We start from the raw sequence: 14,828 nt of genomic DNA, 5'->3' as shown, positions 1-14,828 counted from the left end.
AGATGTTCCTGAGGTAAAAAAAATAGTTTTTACACAGGTTTTTAATGTGTGCCTCAAAGTTGAGGTGCGGGTCCATTTTCACACCCAGGTTGGTGACTGTGGATGAGAGGGGGAGATTTTGACCGGAGAATGAGATGCTGGTTATGGGGCATGATTTGATCTGTTAGGGGGTGCCAATTAAGATGGCTTCAGTCTTGGAGCTGTTTAACTGAAGGAAATTGAGGTTCATCCACGCCTTTATCTCCTCCAGGCAGGTGGTCAGTGTGGATGAAGGAGATGGTGCCGGCAGGTCTGCAGGGGGGGGGGGGGGTGACGGAGATGGTGGTGGCTGGTTAGCGGGGGGGGGGGGGGGTCAATCTTGAGGTACAATTGAGTGTCGTCAGCATAGCAGTGGAACAAGATGCCATGCTGACTGATGATGTGGCCGAGGGGGAGCATGTAGAGGGTGAAGAGTGTGGGGCCGAGTACGGATCCCTGGGGGACACCGCAGGTGACAGGGTGTCCGGGATTTTTTTCCTCCCAGGGATACGCACTCGGTTCTGTCGGAGAGGTAGGAATGAAACCAGTTTAGAGTCAGAGAGACCAATGGAGTGAAGGCAGTTGAGGAGGATGTCGTGGTGAACAGTGTCAAATGCTGCAGTCAAATCAAGCAGGATGAGGAGTGATGGGGAACCTACATCCGCTGCCTTCAGTAAGTCATTTGTGACTCTGACGAGGGCTGTTTCCGTGCTATGGGCTGCACGGAAACTTCTCGGCGATGCCGTTTATGTCAAGGTGGTCCTGGAGTTGTGCTGCCACCACTTTTTCCAAAATGTTGGAGAGAAAAGGGAGATTAGAAATGGGTCTGTAGTTGGCCAAGTTGTCGGGATCGAATGAGGGTTTTTTGAGCCGGGGTGTGATGATGGCTGTCTTCAATACAGAGGGAACAAGGCCAGACTGGAGTGAGAGGTTTATGGTTTTAGTTATCAGGGGACTTATGGCACAGATGTTAAGCTTTACAAGGGCTGTGGGGAAGGGGTCCAGGGCACAGGTGGAGGGTTTCATCCTTTTGATGATGTCCTCGACCTCTCGCTGTGTGGTGGTGGAGAAAACGCGGAGAGGCTGAGAAATCCCATACGGGGGGGGGGGGGGGGGGCAGGGGAAGCTGGAGATGTAGAGAGTCTGGAGAGCTGGGAGCGCATGGTGTTTACTTTAGTGGTGAAGAAGGTGATGAAGTTATTGCATTGTTCCTCTGTGAATGCTGAGTGAGTGGAAGATTGTGGTTTGAGAAACTGTATTGTTAATTAAATTAGAGTAGTAGAATTGAGCTCGTGCATCTCTAAGGGCTTTAGAGTAGGCCTTCTGGTGGTCTTTGTAGGCCAGTTTGTGCACGGTGAGTCCTGTGGCTTTGAGACGCCGCTCTAGGATGCGCCCAGCTGTCTTAATTCTTCGCAGCTCACAAGTGTACCAGGGGGCTGTGCGTGAAAAAGTGACAGTTTTGGTTTTTATTGGGGCGTGGAGATCCAGGAGACCGGTCAGGGATTTATTATAAAAATCCACTGCTTCACTTGCTGAAGGGAAGTTTGCAGAGGAGAGATGTTGAAGGTCCAGTGTTATTGAGTCTTGGTTGATATTTTTGATGTTTCTGAAGGAGATGTGGCGCTTGGGTTTGGCGTGGGGGGGTGGGAATGGCAGCTCCATTTGGATGAGTCTGTGGTCAGACACACCTACTTCATGTACTTGGATATTGGTGATGGGGACAGAATGAGTAATGACTAGGTCCAGGGTGTGCCCCTTGTCATGTGTGGGGACGTTGATGTGTTGGGTGAGGTTTAAGCAGTCCAGTAATTGCAATAGGTCAGAAGCAGGGGGGCGGGAGGGGTTGTCAACATGGACATTAATATCACTAAGAACTATCAGGTTTGCAGTTGTAGTACAGAGGGTTGTGAGTAGGTCATGCAGTTCTGGAATAAAGGCAGGGTTAGGTTTAGGTGGCCGGTATATGAGTAATACTGTCATGGGAAATGGGGGTTTACATTTGAAAGCAAGTGATTCAAACGATGACTGTATAGGCAGAGGGAGAGGGGACAGATCCAGGTCGAGGCGGTGAAATACTGCTAAGCCGCCGCCACGACTAGTGCTGCTGGGTTTTACCAGGTATTTATAGCCGGGTGGACAGGCTTCATTCAAGGATTTATAGACATCTGGGAGCTGCCAGGTCTCTGTTAGGCACATAATGTCTAGTCCTTTGTCCAAAATGTGGTCGTTGATAAATGAGGATTTGAGTTTGAGTGCTTGGATGTTGAGAAGGTCCATTTTTACAGTAGTTGGGGTGATGTAATTCTGTAGGGGGCGAAGTAGTGTGAGATCCACTCCACGTTTTCCATGCTGTTTGAGATCCACTCCACGTTTTCCATGCTGCTTGGAGTGTGGCAGCCTCGCAGAGCTGCTACAACATCCAAGTGCGCCGATGTTCTGATGACGCAATCGAGGTGCGACGGAGCGGGGAGCAGAACAGATGGGTGTAATGGAGTGGCCAGGCTGAGTGTACACAAACTTTCGGCGGATGCTTCTGTGAGTGTAACGGGGTCGACGTAGGATTCCAAGTTGTTTGATGAATGAGATGCATTTTGGAATAGTGGCGTTATTGAGTCCCAGTAGGAGTGAGGTAGAGTATTTGAGCATATTACGGAGTATAAGAACCTGGAGTTAGCCGTTAGCCTGGTTAGCTGCGGCCACCGCCAGTGAGTGTCTGCAGCTACCGGCAGGTGGGTAGGAGGCACAGAGGGACAGCTGAATATACCTCAGCAGTAGCCACCTTAGCAGCAGAATCCAGGAGGTTATGGAGGACTGGAACAGCGGGTTGGAGGCAGCTGTTAGCCGAAGGTTGAACAACCGACGGCTGTCTGGCAGAGGAGAGGCGGTCCCAGGCAACGAGGCCTAACCGCACCGGGGACTGCTGGAGGGCTGCCCGGGTTATTGAAGCTCTGCAGCGCTGGACGGAGATGGAGGCGTCCAGGCAAATGACTGCCAACAGCGGGAGACTGGTCCGACGCTTGCCAGAATTGGAGAACGTCGGCAGCAGGTAGGAAGGACAGTAGTCTCAGTTCGTGTTGGACAATATCCACTCGCAGATGTAGTCAGTGGCGTCCGCTGTGCAAAATAAAAGGGCTAAACTCACTACAAAAGCTAAACTCTAAAACTCTAAAACTCTAAAAAGTTAAAACAAATCACATAGAAGCTAGCTAGGGGTTGGAGAATCGGCGAACAAACATGGCCAGCGTCCTCTCACAACCTCTCACAGCACAGTCGATCATGCACCCAATGCATGATCGACTGTTTAGATTCATACGTAGTTCCCAAGATGGGATGTTGTGTGGAGGTTCTAGTTTCACCTGGACCAGACTGGTGCTCCTCTCTTGCTGTTCCTCTTTAATCTGTGGATGTTCTAGTTTCACCTGGACCAGACTGGGGCTCCTCTCCTGCTGCTCCTCTTTAATCTGTGGAGGTTCTATCTCCTGCTGTTCCTCTTTAATCTGTGGAGGTTCTAGTTTCACCTGGACCAGACTGGGGTTCCTCTCTTGCTGCTCCTCTTTAATCTGTGGATGTTCTATCTCCTGCTGTTCCTCTTTAATATGTGGAGGTTCTAGTTTCACCTGGACCAGACTGGGGCACCTCTCCTGCTGCTCCTCTTTAATCTGTGGAGGTTCTAGTTTCACCTGGATCAGACTGGGGCTCCTCTCCTGCTGCTCCTATTTAATCTTTGGAGGTTCTAGTTTCACCTGGACCAGACTGGGGCTCCTCTCTTGGTGTTCAGGGGAAACCTCCTCTTTAAACACAGGAAGGAAATGGAGATCTAGAAGGAGGAGAGAGAAGGTAATATCAGCAGAGATCAATTCAATGTGTTGGATGTGACTGATTCTCTTACTTATATATTTGTTTTGTAATACTTTTGATATTGTCTTTTAAATGCATTAGTGTTCACATGTACAATGCAACTGTAGAGACAAATCAGTAACCATTTGTTGCCAATACATAGTCCATGGGCGTAAATCCCGGGGGGAACGGGGGGGTTTCGTCTCCCCCTAGCTTCAGATTGGACCCCCCCAGACCCCCCCCCCAAGTAATTTAGAATAATAAATACTTATTTAATAGAATCTGAACCCACTTTTGAAATCATGCACTGATTCCCCCCCCCCCCAATGCACGGTGAAAACACACTCGCCCCAAAACAAACTTGCCCCTATTTTTTTCGCCGACCGAGGCCGCCGGATATACCCGGGGCGAGTGTTCTTGGATTTTATCCCGGCCACACAGCAACATCCAACATGTGGTTTCACCGGCTTGTTTACAAGTCGAATTTGGGGAAAGAGCTCAACAACATAATGAGAGGATACAAGTACGAATTTTGTTTTTCTTTTCTTTTCCATTGCTGCTCGGAAAGCTCTCAGGGTCAAGCTGGATGGAGGCGAGCAGTGTCTGTCCACGGCAAAGCCGCATCTTGTGGCCAACTTGGTTAAGCAGTTCTTTAGGTAGCTGCCAGAAGCCGTCTTGCCCACAAAGATGCAAGAAGCCTTCCTGAAAGCCCAGCAGCTGACCAGCCAGGCAGACCTCACCGCCGCCACATTACTGCTGTCTTGCCTACTGCCCGACAGAAACCTCAGCGTACTGAGCTACTTGTTTGACTTCCTCCACAGTGTGTCCAAGAGGAGTGCAGAGAACTTGATGGACAGCTTTAACCTGTCTGTGGTCTTGACTCCCAACATCCTTCCCTCTGGAGAGGTAAGTGAGAACATGGACACCACAGAACAACGCCTCAAGCTGCAGACAGCAGTCAGCCAGTGCTACATAGAGAACTCTCAGGACTTTGGTGTGTTACCACAGTTCCTCATGAAGAAAGTTCCAGCCGCGTTGGGCAGTGAGGCCAGCAATCTGCTGCCAGCTCAAGACAGTGCAAAGTGTAAAGAGATAGAACATCTACTGCAGAGAGAGGAGAGAACCCCAGAGCAGAGAGAGGAGAGAACTTGCAAGAAGAGACTTGCGAGAATTGCAAGTTGGATTCAAGCTGGAATCCTTGGGATTCACAAAGCATGCTCTAGCTGTGTGAGCCACCAGGGGATTGCCCATTCTGCTCACCCTTGGTCTGAGCAGTATGAGCAGTGGCACCACCAGTTTCAGCGCCAACAAGATTAAGACTTCAGCCCGGCTTTCCTGCGTAAGGGAAGCGAGTCCAAGAGTCGCTGTGCTGTGCCTCCAGAGCAGCAAGGCCTCCATCACCGAAGTGCACCCCCGGAACGGTCCGACTCTTCTAAATATCAAGGTGGCCTTAACACAACCCGCTGGTGACCTGCGAGCTGTCACACAGGACCGCAACGGCCGCTGTGGGAGGAAACATACCAAACCCTCTGAGACTATTAATGCCACCGCCAGAGACTCCTATACAATTCCCCCCCTCCGACACACAAGTGGAGGCACGCATTGCTGCTTGTCTGGCTGACATCTCGGAGTGGATGTCGACGCACCACCTGAAGTTCAACCTGGACAAGACAGAGTTTATGTTCCTCCCGGGGAAGGGCTGTCCGCACTGAGACATGGCCATCACCATTGATAACGCTGTGGTGACGTCAACTCGGACTGCGAGGAATCTGGGTGTGACCCGGGACGACCAACTATCGTTCTCGGCAAAAATCGCATCAGTGACACGTTCCTGCAGATTCCTCCTCTACAACATCAGGAGGATTCACCCCTTCCTCACGGAGAAGGCAGCCCAGGTGCTCATCCAGGCTCTTGTCATCTCCCGCCTGGACTACTGCAACTCCCTCCTTGCTGGTGCTCCGGCATCTGCCATCAGACCTCTGGAGCTTGTTCAGAAAGCTGCGGCTCGTCTGGTGTTCAACCGCCCCAAGTTCTCCCACACAACTATCCTTCTCCGTTCTCTACACTGGCTCCCCGTAGCAGCTCGCATCCAGTTTAAAACCCTGGTGCTAGCCTATAGGGCAGTGAAAGGAACAGCTCCCTCTTACCTCCGGGCTATGGTCGATGCCTACACCCCTGCCCGACCACTTCGGTCTGCCACCTCGGGGCGACTGATTGCCTCGTCACTCAAGGGTCCTTCTGGCCGATCCACACGATCACGACTTTTTTTTGTTCTGGCCCCACAGTGGTGGAATGAACTTCCCACTGATGTCAGGACAGCAGAGTCACTGCCCATCTTTCGCCGCAGGCTGAAAACCCACCTCTTCAGGAAACACTACCCTTCCTCTCCGCCTGGCCTACTTTTTGTTAACTAGTTGTACGAACACTTGTTTTGTTGTTGTATTGTTTTATTGGATCTTGTTTAGTCGATACACTTATTTGTTTTAGCTCCTGCTCATTTGATTTTGCTATTTTGTCTCATCTGTTTAAGGAAATAAGTAGCTGATATATTGCACTTTTACCTTAGCGCTAGGTATACTCTTGGTTGCTTGTTTTTGCAGAAAATGCACTTAAGACTTCTGGTGATTAGTAGTTTTTGTTCCCTACCTATGTTGAATGCACTTATTGTAAGTCGCTTTGGATAAAAGTGTCTGCTAAATGACTGTACTGTAATGTAATGTAATAATGTGTGAGAGAATAAATAAGACAGCCCAATAGTAAAAGTTTTTTTTTTTTTTTTGAGACCTGGGTCGCCACCTGCACTGCTGTCAACATTCCATTGTGTAAGAGCGACCATCTTACAATGAGGAAATTCCTGAATGAAAAAGTAATCAATGGTGGAGCCATTCCAGGATTTCACCAGCTTCAAGAGAAATACTTGGGAGCAGTATATGAGAAGGAAAAATAAGATTTGAAGACACTTCTTGGAGGAAAACCTGTTGCTGTGATATTTGATGAGACTCCAGATGTAGAGGGGAGATGCGTGCTGAACATCCTGCTTGCACCACTCAAGAAGGATCATTCTGGTAGGATATTGGCCTACCTTGCAGACACCGTGTTCCTTGAGCAGTGCAATCATTCCACTGTATCTGTGGCTGTCGTAAAGTGCCTACAAGAATACAGCATTCAAAATGAGGATGTGATTGTGTTTGACACAGATAATGCAGCATACATGAAGAAGGCATTCAAATCTGCTCTGCAGGCGCTGTATCCCAACTCACTGCACATCACGTGCATGGCACACATCATGAACCTCATCGTAATGCCTTCCGCAAACCTTTTGTTCAGTTGAACAGCTTCATGATGAGTTTCTCCCAGATGTTCTTCAATGCTGGATCACGCAAGAGAAGATATCTCTCGTTCATCACAAACAAGCTGCCAAGAAAAAAGGTGACCATGCCTCCAAACCCCTGTGCAACACGGTGGAACTCCTGGTTCTTTGCAGTACAATACCACAGAGAGTACTTTGGACTGTACAAGGAGTTCATCGAGATGGAAACACAGGTAAATAAATGTGTAACAGTAATTACCCCTTTCTCCACCAATTAGGCCCCTTACACCTACACACACAAACATGAATGAGTTACTTATATCAACGTAAAAATGTAGTCACATTTAACCCTTACTGCAGGTGTCTTGGCCAAGGACCCCCTAGCTGAGAGAAAGATGAAGCAGGGACCCCCTCTATATTGTTTAAAATTGTCTGTTCAGACTTTTTACTTGGTCTGCTCTTTTCCCCCTCTACACTATACCTCTTTGCCAAACATTGCAGATCTACAAGCTCACAACACCTCGCAGTGCGAGGCGTTGTGAGCTTGTAGATCTGCTATTTTTGGCTAAAGTTCTCCTCAGAAAAGGGATGCTACAGTATAAGGGTTCAAGTGGTTAATGTAAAAAAAATATAAATCATATCACACAAAGATTTGGTGGCCCCCCTGTGATAACTGTGAGGACCCCCTAGGGGTCCCGGACCCCTTGTTGAAGACCCCTGCCTTACTGTATGTTTGACCTAATCACTTTCTTTCACTTTGTGATTTTCATTCACAGGTGTGTGGCAGAAGTGTACCACCGTCTGTGGAGAGACTCCATGACATGCTTCAAGACCCAAACCTGGCTCAGTCCCTGAATGTGCAGATCCATATAATGGTTGACAAGTGCAAACACATCCTCAATCTACTAGACATCTTCGAGAGCAGACGCCCAGTGACCACAAAGATCTTCAATTATCTGGAGGATCTGCAGGTGGTCATTGCTGCCAACAAAGAGCTGAAGTATGAGTTATGTGACGAATACTTCAAGGAGTTTGACCTACCACGCCACACAAAGACCGAGATTCTCCACACAGTTGGCGAGGCAATGCTGAAGAAAAGCTCACCAAGTACATGTCAGATGGGCAGCCAGCCATAGAGTTTCTCCAGGAGGTCAGGGTGTTTCATCCTCGTCACATCGCATTCCTAGATGACTCTGTAGAAAACTACAGGCCATTCCAGGTTTCACTCACGTGCCAAGACATGAATTTGATTCTTATTTCACAGCCCTGGGTCCAGCAGCACTCAGAGCTACACTGTCTGGCGTGGTGGATTTGGATCTGTTCTGGGATGGCCTACAGGAGAGACTTCCTGTACTGTCTTCCTTGGCCCGCCGATACAAAGATGATGTCTCAAACTCAGCCGATGCTGAACGAAGCAACAGCATCTACAAGCTGGTGTTGTCCAGCCGAGGGAGATCAACTACCAACCAAAACCTCAAAGCCTTGGTCTTCTAATGCCATAACCAACTGATCCTCAGTGGAGCGTTTGAGAGGGAGGAGAGGGAGAAGGGAAAGGTGATAGAGGGAGGGGATATTAAAGAGGGGGGATATGGAGGAGTGGGAGGACATGGATGTTGAGGGAGAAGGGATGGAGGATGATGAATGATTGGACAGTGACACAGACTATGCAGTCGTGTTCAAACACAGTGGACTCTCATTTAATGCAGGAATAAATACAACTTGAGAGTTGTAAGATTGTTCTTAAAACAATTCTGGTAACCTATGTGTTTAATTTTCATACACTGTGAACTCTTCGTTGAAAAAAAAAGTAGGTTAAAGGTTTAATGACATTCACTTTTACACCACATTCAAAGTCTTTGTCCTGGTCCTTCAAAAGTGTACAAAAAGTTTTAAGTGAAAATTCCATTCCAGTGATCCATGGCAGGTGTTTTTCTCTCACATTTCTAAAGCCTTTTCAACTGCAATGAAAAAATAAATCTTTGCCTGCGGGTGTCGCTGGTGAGGGATTTTGCCTGTCAATCATCGCCTCTGCTCCGCCCCCCCCAAAGGAAAGGATAGGGGAGGGGAGGGGCGAGGAGGAGAGTGGGCGGGATTAATCGACTGTGACCTCACTGTCGAAGGGCCAAGCTCAGATTACTTTTCAACCTAATTATTCAGAAAACCCCAGACCACAGAAAATCCACTGAATGTTCTAAGTTCAGGTTTTTTGGGTGTAATTGAGGTCATAAAACCCCAAATAAAACATTGAAAATAAAAAAAGTTAAAATGAATGTCATGATACCTTTAATACAACTTTAAAGTTGTAAGATTGCACTGTATTTCTTGTGTGTTATTCAAAAAAACCTTACAATTGTAAGATCATTGCACTGTTTTTGTGCACATAGCTTAACTTTACTACAACCTTACAGTCGTGAGAGATTGCACTTAGTTTTATTTTGTTATTGCATAGCAATACAGTATTGTGTTACATACGTTTTATAGAACCATTCAATGGTCAGAGACTGCACTTAACAGGGTTCCCACAAACTTTTAACAATTCATTTTCAAAACTTTTCCAAATTATTTTACCCCATTTCCAGGCCTATAGCAATAATGCAATAACGAGTCTCTTAACCCATTTAGACCCGAGGCCGATTTTAAAAACACCTTCTAAATCCTGACCGAAGTTCAATAGCCAAAAACAAAATGTAAATGTAAGTTTTCCAAAACATGAAGTTAATTCCAACCCTTTTCCAGACCTGTAAAAGGTTTTTTGAATTTCAAAATATTTCCAAGAATTTCATGACCGTGGGAACCCTAAGTTTTGCATACTGTCAGCTTTCATGCTGATCACATTTTCTTATATCATTGCTGTCAGCTGGAAACTTTGTATGTCCAAAAGCGTTAATTTTTTATTTAAAAAAACATTTTAAAATAGCTAATCTACAAGCCGTCTATTTTCACTACTTTTGTGTGGACACAATTGTATGATAAACTTTAAAGTAGAGCCTTAATTTACAGGGAGAAAAAAAGAAAAAACATGAAAAGTTTAAACGTGGATATATGAGGTTTCTGCCCTACAGCAATTATGTAAAAAGTAGGTTTGCCTCATTGAGAGATCTGTTATTTTCAAAATCCTGTGATTTTGGCGAGTTGATGTTCAGTTTCTGTCTTTGAAAATATTATTGTAGCATAAAAGATGTTCTGTTCTACCTCACTTTTATAAAGCAAGAAGCATTTGTTTTATTTGTTTTGCAATTTTGTGACTCAGGAATGTTTAAGCCATTCTTACGTTGAGAAAAAAATTAAATAAAAATAAAACATTACCAGCACTTTCTGTGATGTAGCTTGCTTCTAGTAGTGTTTATCATAGGAAGTCTTTAAAAAGGCTATTTTTCATTCAGTATTAGCCTAGTAACAGGGTGTGGGAGAAGAATCACCTTTTTTCCAGTTCCCGCACATTTCGCAACTTCCCGCATATGTCACAACTTCCTGCAATTTCACCACACAAAATCACATAAAAAACCTGCATATTTAATCACATAATCAAGGATTTTAGGCCGCATAATCAAGGATTTTAGTCCGCATAATTAAGGATTTTTGTCCGCGTTTTTCTGGAGGGTCTAACTAAGGAAGAGTAGGCACCTCGATGCAAAATTGTCTATTTGGTCCAAAACGTAAAAATATTTAATTATACTTAAGTAATGTAAAGTATAGATCAGGGGTTCTCAAACTATTTTATACCACAACCCCATATTATGAGGGATTCTTTTTGGCAACCCCATCCCCCCCAAATTTATCACTGCGAGGGTAGAAATGGAACCAACAGGACCCGTGATCCATGTATTCGTACCACCCGCTCATATTGAACATAAGTCCTGAGTAAATAGTTTATTAACAGCTAAAATCAGTTTGTTGGAGAAGGAGCTGTCTGTGCATGGCCGACAGTGTTAATCAGCAAAATCTAGGTACAGCTGGTCAGGCTTATATAACAACCCTGCCTGACTAGACTACTGCAAGGGTGTACTCAATGAACACTAATTGCATTCATTACAATCCCCTTTTCCTTTTTTTCTTTTTTCCCCTCTTTTTTTGTTGCCAACGGCACCCTCCCGTGACCCCGCTTTGGGTCGCGACCCATAGTTTGAGAACCGCTGGTATAGATGATTAGAACATGAATGGACATTTGACTATTAAGGTCTAATATTTCTACAATTGCTACAACACCTGTATATCCAATCATTTTGGCCATAAACAAGAAGTTGAAGGGTAAATTTAAGTCTGATGATGACGTACCCTGCATGTTCAAATCATGTGTACTTTACATTACTTAAAGGGATATTTCACTTTCACATAAAATAAACATTAAAAAAAAATATTTAAAAAAAATGAAAGAAGTTATGGCAAAATAAAGGCCCCCTCACACATTAGTAGGACACTCTAATGCGTGAGGGGGCCATGAATTTTCCATTACTTTTTTCATTTATTTTTAATATATTTTTTAAATGTTTCCCCCCGCCGAAAGTGAAGTATCCCTTTAAGACCATTTTTCAAACATATATCTTTTTAACATTATGGACGAAATAGCACATTTTACATCGATGTGCCTACTCTTCCTTGGTGCCCACTCTTCTTGTATCCTTTAATAACTGTGAAAATGACATTTCCATGTGTGCGCAGTTTGGCTAACCGTGCTCAGCATAACTGTGCTCCTAGATCAGCATAACTGTGCCTCCTGGATCAGCCAGTAGGGCTTAAAAACATTTAAACCCTAATAAACGGTTTTGTGGAAAATTTAGATGTGGAACGAAACACTATGGATCTAGTCAGGTGGATTAGAATTTTGATCAGTAACTACTATATTCAGCCTACTCTGCTCCTAACAAAGTCTGTATTAAGGACTAATTTCTTCTCCCTGGCCTTCAGTGACGGCCCTGTTTTCCCTTACTGGCAGTGTTGGGAAAGTTCACTTAAAATATGAACTAGTTCAAAGTTCAGTTCACAAATTTTTAAATGAACTAGTTCAGTTCATAGTTCATAATTCAAAATTTTGAACTAAAGTTCATGGTTCAAAAAATGAACTAGTTCAGTTCTTTTTCGTTCCTTTTTTTCCTATATATATATATATATATATATATATATATATAATAAGGGTCTCTAGTCTCAGCTAAGGGGTCCTTGACTTGAAAAACGTTGAATACCCAGGCCTGTGTTATTATATTAGATGAATATAATCCAGGATTATGCCATTTGTAGCCATAATGTTTTAATAGCAGACCTACAAGCTCACAATGAGTTGCATCCACAACGCGTATATATACCTGCTATTTTAGGCACGGGACACCGTCGTGCTGCGAAGTGTAAATTAGGCTCTAGCCCAGAGAGAACAGCAGCAACAGCAGAGAGAGAAAGAAAAGGCATCAATAGCGAAAAGTTGTGAAAAAGACTTTGTTTTAATCACAAGCAGTACACCCGGTCCCAGCAACGTTGTTCTTGTTCATGCGTGTGTGTAGCTATTGCTAATACCGCGCAGAAGCTTTCTTTAATTAAAAAATGAAGAACAAACAGCTGTGGGTCATTAACACTGCTTACTGGTGCTAATGTTTTGTTTGTTTATGTCATTGTATGCTAATGTCTTTTTTTATTGCATTGTTTTGCTGTTTGCTTTTAACTGTACAGCCCTTTGGTTGACCTGGTCATGTTAAATGTGCTATATAAATAAAGTTTGAGTTGAGGTCTGTAACAGTGTTAGGGGGGTTAGTGGCCTAATAACAAATACCAAATCCTTAAAAATAAAAAGTTTGAGAAACACTGCAATAGACTACGTATTAGAAATATTGGTTACTGGTTCGTCAGTACAGTTGCATAGTACATGTGAACACTAATCCATACTTTGAAACTTTTTGACATGTATTACATGACGTGTATTACAAAAACGTAAAACAGACAATTTCAAAATCATCACAAAACAAATCAATAAGTAGGAGAATCAGTCACATCCAACACATTGAAATTCTCTCTGCTGACGTTACCGCCTGTCTCCTCCTTCTAGATCTCCATTTCCTTCCTGTTTGTAAAGAGGAGTTTTCCCCTGAACAGCAGGAGAGGAGCCCCAGTCTGGTCCAGGTGAAACTTGAACCTCCACAGATTAAAGAGGAACAGCAGGAGATACTTCTAAGCTCAGGGGAGGCTGCACGGTCATCGTTGACATTACTGTCAGTGAAAAGTGAAGATGATGACAACGGAGAGACACAGCCTAAAGCCAGCACCTCAACTAAACACGTGGCAATACAAGCATCAATTACAACTAGTGATGACCTTCTCCTCTCTTTATTATTAAAGCAAAAGCCATTCCCTAGGTGGGGTCGGCGAAAGGGCCTACTCTGTGTGGAGTTTGCATGTTCTCCCCGTGTCTCCTAGGGTAGTTAATACCCTCACAAAAACATGTAGTAATCCTGGTCGCTATACCGCCTCCCCCATGACAGCCGGGGCGCCTGATGGAGGGGAAGGGAACTGGTTGGAATAACGTGTTCCTTCCACGCGCTACGTCCAACCAGGGAAACTCCCCCCTGTCAGGTGACAAGAAGGTCAGTTGGCTCTCATGCCTGAAGGAAGCATGAGCTCGGCCCTGGCCTCCCTACTGTGGGGGACTGGTGTAGTGCTGGTGTAGGGCTGGTGTAGCGCCCAGGATCACTTAGGAAATTGGCACCGGGTGAAAAAAAAATGGGTTACAAAAATCGCGGGATAAAAACTTAGATTAAAAAAAAAAAAAAAAAAAGCAAAAGCCATTCATGACGAGTCAAACAGGAAAGGAAAGCTTTAGTTGTACGGAGTGTGGCAAAGTCTTTGTTAACAAGGGTACGCTGACCAATCATATATTAAAAAACACGAATCCCCTGAGGGAAAGCCCATTGCTTGTACAGTTTGTTACGCAAGCTTTTCAGAGTTTTCAGTTCTGCAAAGACACATGAGGATTCATACAGGTGAAGGGCCCTTTACTGAGCCCTTTACGTGTACAGTTTGTAACACAGGCTATAACCATTTTTCAAGTCTGAAAAATCACATGAGGATTCATACAGAGGAAAAGCCTTTTGCTTTACAGGAGCAAAGCCTTTTACTTGTACAGGTTGTACCAACACATTTACTCATACTCAAAGAGTGAAAAATCACATGGGGATTAATTGTATCAAAAGCTTTAGTGAAACTGAGAATCTGAAAAGACATGAGGATTCATACAGGGGAAAAGCTCTTTGCTTGTACAGTTTTTAGCAAAACCTTTATTCATACTCAGTCTGAATCCAGCGTTTTAATAAGCAGAAAATGCATTTCCAGATCTGGATACCAATCTTATCCAATCAGGAGAGAACTCATACAGGATACAGGATAAAAAAGTGAAATTGGAAGTGATGACACAAAGAAACAAATGAGTAGACAAAATTGGAACTGAAACCATATCAAACTAAAGCTGATAAATAGGTACTCTCTCCTGAATGGCTGAAATGTTGCGAACCATCTGGAAATGTATTTTCTGTTTATTGAAGAGCTGGAGAGACGGGAGACCCCTGTTACTGAACACACTCTATAAAAATGATTACTATAAAAATTTAGTTTTGACCAAAAACTATTCCTTATCTTTAACTCCTGTCACATACTGCATCTGTATCACGTTCTTTGAAATTCAACC

General features: G+C 44.5%; 1 long non-coding RNA gene across 2 annotated transcripts in view; it reads right to left on the bottom strand.

Annotated features, from left to right (window-relative positions):
• Window positions 1–3,704: 3,704 nt before the first annotated feature.
• LOC308087873 overlaps window positions 3,705–14,828 on the bottom strand; it is a 32,950-nt gene continuing 21,826 nt past the window's right edge. For both annotated transcript variants that reach the window (XR_013933369.1, XR_013933370.1), the window contains exon 3: window positions 3,705–3,835. This is a non-coding gene — a long non-coding RNA (uncharacterized lncRNA). The remainder of the gene's footprint in view (window positions 3,836–14,828) is intronic.

The sequence above is a fragment of the Gymnoscopelus braueri genome (assembly GCF_963280865.1).
Source record: "Gymnoscopelus braueri genome assembly, chromosome: 7".
Taxonomy (NCBI): domain Eukaryota; kingdom Metazoa; phylum Chordata; class Actinopteri; order Myctophiformes; family Myctophidae; genus Gymnoscopelus; species Gymnoscopelus braueri.
The sequence above is the reverse complement of the archived record's forward strand: the minus strand, read 5'-3'. Positions and strand labels throughout refer to the sequence as shown.